Source organism: Etheostoma spectabile, chromosome 21 (genome assembly GCF_008692095.1).
Source record: "Etheostoma spectabile isolate EspeVRDwgs_2016 chromosome 21, UIUC_Espe_1.0, whole genome shotgun sequence".
Lineage (NCBI taxonomy): Eukaryota > Metazoa > Chordata > Actinopteri > Perciformes > Percidae > Etheostoma > Etheostoma spectabile.
Window position 1 is genome coordinate 11,776,202 of NC_045753.1, and position 7,200 is coordinate 11,783,401.

General features: G+C 40.8%; 1 long non-coding RNA gene across 1 annotated transcript in view; it reads left to right on the forward strand.

Moving 5' to 3' along the window:
- The first annotated feature begins 880 nt into the window (after window positions 1–880).
- Window positions 881–7,200, forward strand: part of LOC116671083 (uncharacterized) — an 11,131-nt gene continuing 4,811 nt past the window's right edge. The window contains exons 1-2 of the long non-coding RNA XR_004327190.1: window positions 881–891; window positions 1,449–1,545. This is a non-coding gene — a long non-coding RNA (uncharacterized LOC116671083). The remainder of the gene's footprint in view (window positions 892–1,448; window positions 1,546–7,200) is intronic.

Here is a 7,200-nt window from a genome sequence, read left to right on the forward strand (position 1 = left end):
GCCTAAGCCCCAGAAAAAAGACCTGGTGACACCGATGTTCATTAGGTGGCAGAAACACAACTCTAAATGAATACACATATTGCTCTGTAACTGCTGGATGGGCGAATAAGCCAAGAAACTTACCATCCACTTACTATCAACTTAAAAGGTGGTGATATGTCTGTTGTGTTCACAACAGTTTTCAGCTGCCCCCTAAGTTGCCATCAAATCTAAAAAAGAAAATATCTATTATTGCAGGTTTAAGTTTAAAAAGGCTATAAAATATTTGCAAGCAACTTTCTCTCCTACTACATGTATTTGACAACTTTAGTTACTTTGCAGATTTAGATTATTAATGCTAAAAATCCATGCAATTACCCACTTTTTTTGTCACGGTCGGTAAGGAAGCAATCCTATCCATAACAGGGAATAAGAATGCACACCCGTAGGGCCACAATGGCTTCAACATGTTCAGTAAATTAAATTGTTCAGAACTATATGGAATTGGATACATTTATATTGAATCACCTTGCAACTTTGCATCAAATTCAGCAATAATTGACCCTTTGGCGCAAAAAGTGGACCTCTTTTCAGTGAACTCTTCATTTTAATGAAACAAAAAAGATTGTTAAAGTTTGTGGGACACTGGGGACATTGGTCCTGTCCAGTGCTTTGAGTTGTTCGTGCCAGGTAACTTTACAAGCCCTGTGAAGACAGATCTGACAGGAGAGAATGGGGATGAGAGAGCATGGGAGAGTACAAGGAAGAGAGAGACGATAGAGCGCCTTTAACATGTGCCAGAGAGAATAGGAGTTCTTCTGGAGGCCAGAATAAAGGCTTCGCTGTGACCTTTCTGCTCAGCGCAGGGAGCGCAAGTGATGGCTGGATGTCAAAAAGACAAAGAAATGTGTAGTTAAACCTAGAACTCCTTATCCAACTCCTGCAGGTCAGGTGCACTGTGGGGCCTGGGGTATGTAGATTCATAGGTTGAGCCTGAATTGCGCAGAGGCTTCTGGTTCTGCCAAACTTCTGTTGACATACATGTCCATGCCAATAGAAACATTTAAGGCTCTTTTTACTAAAACCATGATCAGTGACCTATGAAGTTTTTTTTTTTGTTCCAAAAAAGCACATCAAGCAAAGCAGAGTAAAGAGAAAAAGGAAAAGCCACGGACAATTCTTTCCGGCCAACTGAAAAGAGCTCTGTTGTGGATCTCCAATCCTTGTTCCGCAGCTGGATGTTGAAACCTTGTTCTGATTGTAATTGAAACTGGCAGAGGTAATCATGCATCACTTTTTGAGAAACTCCTCAGTATGAATGAAGCTTGAAGCTTTTTGGAAATAAAAGAAAACCTTCTCGCAGTACGCAATAGAAATGATAGATTAAATGGATATTATAACTGCTGGAAAGATGAATATGAATTAAATTGGGTCATTTATGTGGTAGAAATGTAAAGCAATTTTAGAAGTAGGTGCCTTTTAGACCAAAAAAAGCCAGAAAATGTATTTTTGGCTCATGTCAATGAAAGACAACTCCCAGAATGCTCTTGCTTCGCTTCCCTATGAGTCCACTCGCAAGCCACGCCTCCGGTTACAGATATAATAGAATACATGTGTTTTATTGTCATTTCAACCATATACATGAAATGTATCCGATCTGTACCAATGTATCCCGGAGGTACACATGTGCTGTAGTTTGAACGCATATCATTGCAAGTTTGCTGCTGAAAAGAGAGAGCCTGTTAGCTTAGCTCCAAGATGACACTTGCATTGGGTAGGGACAGTCCCACCCCCTATGAGCGGGTTGAAAATATACGGAACTAGCTGGCTGTAGTCCATAGCCTCTGGGCAAAATTACCTCCAATGACGCTAAATGAAGATTTTTTCATCAGAGGCTTTTTTCCAGACCCACAATACAGAGAAATCTAGTCTCAGGGGACATGAGGGAGGAAAGCACGGTGATTTGAAAATACTCACAGAAGAAAGTAGTAGCGTTTGGGATGCAGTCGGCTTGGTCATAAAAAAAAGAAAATCTAAGTTATTTAAAAATTAAATCGTGATCAGGGTGAAACGAGATTCTATAACAATTAATTGTGCAAGCTTAATTTTAAGAAGGCAGAAAACGGTTAACACAGTGTATCCTTCTGCAGTAAAGCCTTCTATTTATTGAATATTTTGTTATGGACCCCAAATTTGCCAACATTTCCATTAAGATTAGTATAAAATATGTTACTACATTTGCAGTTGTCAAGAGCTCTAAGTAGCTGACATATACCACGTTGTTCATCAAAGTGTCTATCAAGTAATTTGTTCTGGTGAATAATGTCCAACATTCCAACAAAAGTTGCTCCCCACATGGTACAAAGCAGACAAGATGAGCTCTCTTGTGATGAGGCTCACCACATTGTAAGAACATGAAGTCATGCTGTAACATTCAGGGAGTCTAACCAACACAGACGAGTGCAAATACAATGCATAAAGCTTTATGGTGTACAGAGATCATTTCTCACCTATCATTATCATTCCATCTGTTTACACTCACTCTACGGTCTCATTAACCACATCCACATCTGTTAGGCAGGTGTTGGCACGTTAAAAGCTATTATTAGTACAACTGCTTGGTGTCTTATTCATGAAAAATCAGAAAACGAGCATTTTCAAAAGGCTGAAGTCATAGCTGTCGCTGACCCCTGGCCTGTATATCAAACATGAAATCTTAGAAACGGTATAAACATTGGGGGAAATACACAAAGACCTTATTTATACTATGGTTTATGATGGTATTTATTTTATTTTACTCCATAAAAGCCATCTTTTGGATATATGTAAAGCTGTTGTATGGTATGGCAACATGTGTATGTCTGTGTGTGAAGGCAGCCAAAGATTAAAAGTGCAAAGCTATATTTCTTTAGTCTTATTTATTTTTCTTTTCCATGTAATTCTGTGTTTTTGTGTTTTTATACAGCAGCGGTATGTTATTTATTAACATGTATTATTTTCTATGTGGCATGAACTGTTGTATCTCATATTTTCCCTAATAAAAAGACAAACTAAAAGGGCACGTCATAAGTTAGTACTAACCCACTGTATAAATGTATACCTTATAGTCGAGTTTACAGTTTTAACTCAAGGGAAAGAAACTGTCTACATATAGTCTCAGTCCAGACCTCAATGTGTACTTTAAAACACCTAACAATCTCTGTTGTTGTCAGTGAGCAGCCACGGGGAAGAACCATGACTAAATGACCACCTGAACAAGACCACGTGATGCTCTGAGAAGACCCCTCTGTTTGCCTTTGCTCGTCTCTCCCCGTGTGAGGTTGACCCAGATTGCGCCACCCAAGCTTTGCTTTCTCTCCCACATCTGTCTCCAATCGACCACAAACCAACCGAGACCGTGACCACTCATTATTCATAAACGAGTTACTTTTGTGCTTTACACCAGTCCAGTTACGTCATATTTGTTTATGCTGTTTGACAACGAGCTGCTGTCAACTAAGAAGACCGCATTGTGAAACAATTCTTGAGGTTTATTTCCCAAAATGGGCTTCCTCTTGAGTTAGGTTGTCCTGATTTACAAGGAGTAATTGGCAAGTAGGATTTTGTTAGATCACTGTCATTTGTTGTGGAGTTTGTTGCGCTGAGGGTCAACAGTGGGTTTACTGCATCTCTGAAGGCCTGTTATCTGGACAGAGAAGGTTGTATTCTGTCTAACCACAAGTGGGAGCTGTGTGCCTGCGTACTCCACTTCATGTTCAGCCATCTAACCTGAACCACCTTCACTCTTATCTACAGAGAAAACAAAAAAAAATCCAGCTCATTAATCATGTACTTCCACAGATGTCAAAGATAACTAAGTGCATTTACAGAATCCAACGATGTTAAAGACAGAATGAATATATTTCACTATTTGAAAAACAGTCCTGCTTCACAGGTGCCTTCTAGACTTCTGTAAAAATATAAATCCGCTGAATTTCATAGAGAACTTCAGCGGGCCTTTTTTTCACATCACACAGTGCACAGATGGATTGTTGTAGCTCTTGGACAAGAAGACGCTTCAATCGATCTAGAGAAAGGACTGTGACGGGGCCTGGTCAAGCTCTTACAGGACCGTCCCCAGAGTGGACTTGGACATGTGTTTGGATACGTTTCACACGAGGTGCAGTCTGTTTTAACACTTGAGAACCGCGGTGCTCCTCGCTGGAGGACAATTAAACATCCCACTTAATGAACAGGAGTCACTGGTGTGTTTGCACGTGTGCGCAGTGCATATGTAATCAGGGAGAGGGAAGTGTGCGTTATTTGCGAGTCTGACAGCTTCGAGCAATTGTGTCGGATGAGGGACGGTGCACACCCTCGCTGCTGCTCATCACTCTGCCGCTGCTAACAGGGGAGCAATAAAACTGACTGAGACGCCCCACACACACCAATCACACTGTTAAGCGCGCACACACACACCAACACACACACACACACAAACACACACACACACACACACACACACACACACACACACACACACACACACACACACACACACACACCCCACACACCACACACCACACACACCCACACCACACACACACACACACACACACACACACACGAGAACTTAAATAGCAAACTTGCTAGTGTAACCAAAAAGCTCACTAATAAACTTCCAATGAAAGGCCGGTGTGGTTGCGTGCGTCTTGGTCAGTTATTAACATCCCTAACTTTAACTGAGCAACTTATGGAATGCTGTGGCTTAACTGTTAATGTGGTATAATGTATCTTCTGATACTCAAGTAAAAGGAGCTGGTGGTACTTTTGCCTCTTGGTTCCACAGAAGTTGCTGTGATTGGTTCTTGGGCACCAGCAGGGGTTAAACCAGTAGTCTTGTTGTTGGGCTCCTATCTGTCGGCCATCTTGGCAGCAGATATTATCTCAGTGGCAGTGTTGGGAACAAAATGTGGAGTGAGTTAACTTAGCATGAGGCTACAGAGATCTTAGAACTGAGTCTTGGAAATTAACATTCACTTATAATGCTGCATTTAATTAAATATCATACTCATCCCCGGCTCATCCCCAGGACAGTAGCGGAGATAAGGGGCTCCCACTGTCTCTAGACCCAGGTGAACGTGGGGTCACAGGGTCACGCTGTCAGACACAAAAGGCTGATGGAGGGCCCTACTATTGCCAGTATCACGAAGAAACACACACACACGGTCACGCACACACACGGTCACACACATTTATGCGCAAAAAACATTGGGAAGCATGAAATCATGCACAGAGAAACAGTGTACAAAATGTATACATATACACATACAGGATATATAATATCTTACTTTGTTTTTCCTTATTTCAAACTCCCACTTTCTCTCACAAACACGCAGGCACGGACACACGCACCCGCACACACAAACAGCTCCCCCAGTTAAATTATTATTATCCTCTACGTTAATGAATGGCAGTCAGAGTATCTAAACAATTCTCAATGTAGCGTATCCACCGGTGGTCCTGAATCGGATTCATTCTGCAAAGACTTCACCTTGACACCGTATGACTGATTGAAAAAGAACAATTGCATTAATTTCCGAATCACGATGATGCCTTTTTTTCTAAGCCTTAATCCTGCATATGATCTTCTTGCCATATTATTTTATATAAATGATCTACAGCTTCGCTCCAATAAACCGAAAAGGGTAAAGTCAACAGTGCCATTTACAATGCAATTTGGTAGGTGAGTCTAGCTTTCCCCTTGCCCTTCCTCTACCCTACCTACTTTCCATTTGCAAAATAAACACACAACACCACAGGAATGTTATCCCAAACCTACTAATTTGCCTTGATTACATTAATATTTTTTGGGTTGAAATTGCCCTTTTCCTTTTCCTATTGCCGTTGTTTATTTTCTTCCCCCCTCCTGCTGTGCTCCTCCTTTCCCCTCCGCATGCATTGCTTTCACTATTAGCACACAATTAAGGGTGATTAGTTGTCAGACGGATGCCCTGTATTTCCTGTGTGTTGGGGTATTTATAGTGTTGTCTGTTTATGTAATCACGCAAAGAAAGTAAAGAGGCAAACATGGGGTGATCACATAGGATCTACTCATGAGGTTGAGGAAAGGGGCGAGCAAGAGAAGATTGAGAGCTCTTGCATGCGCCAGCCATAGTATACATACATACATACATACATACATACATACATACATACATACTTTTACTATGTGACTTACACAGTACTGTGTATACAGTATTGAACCTATATGTACTGTACACAATAGATATGATATTTACATCACATGTTCACTATCTACAACTAACTTTGTTTATGTGCGAATTTTTACAAGATTTAAGACTTTTTTTGAGGCGGACATTTGTTGCTCTGTTGTTTGTACGTATAATGAGTCCTCATCTCAAAATCAAAGATCAGAGCATCTGATCCCGGACTGTTGGCCCTCATACAACCCATTCCTCATAGATGTAAAGGCAGAGATAAATTGAGAACACACCATGATGTAAACATCTCTGATCTAAATTAATTTCTTATAATTTCTTCTTTTTTTCCTTTCTAAATTCATCATTTAGTGGGAGGTGTATCTCACAGTGCAATATACTCTTTTCTGGCAAAAACCAGCGTAGTATATTAACACAGAGTGCGGACCCAAATTCATGACAGTGATGGAAGCGCAACCAAGTCCACATAGATCTGCAGAGAAGCAGCAGAAGGTGGCTGGACATATTAACAGCCTCTGCTGGCTGTAAAGGAATTATGGCCCAATCATGTTTCAGATACTCAGATGTCAGTTTGACATGAGTCATGATTTTGCGAGGCCGTGAATCCCTTTATTGCTATTTGTGCGCAATGAAAAGCCTCCGCTGGCTCGCGGAAGATATTAACAGGTGTTTGTCTGTTTTGTGAATCTGTTGCAGCTGCGTCATGTCAGAACACTTCTTTACATTTCCACTCTGGTCGTAACACTGCTGCTTTTCAGCATCGCTTGAAAACATATGGTGTTCACAGCCTTGACCGATACCTTATATACTCAAGTAGGCCTAATTTTCCCGATGATTATTTATACAGATTCAGGATCACGACTGCTGCTCTAGGTGAAACCAGACAGTCCATAACTCACTGGGCCTGAGAATCAAACTTTTAGTAGTTTTTTTTTTATTCTTCCTCTTATCGCAATTCCATTGAAATTTGCATTGATTTATGGTGTTTTGAATTATGCCT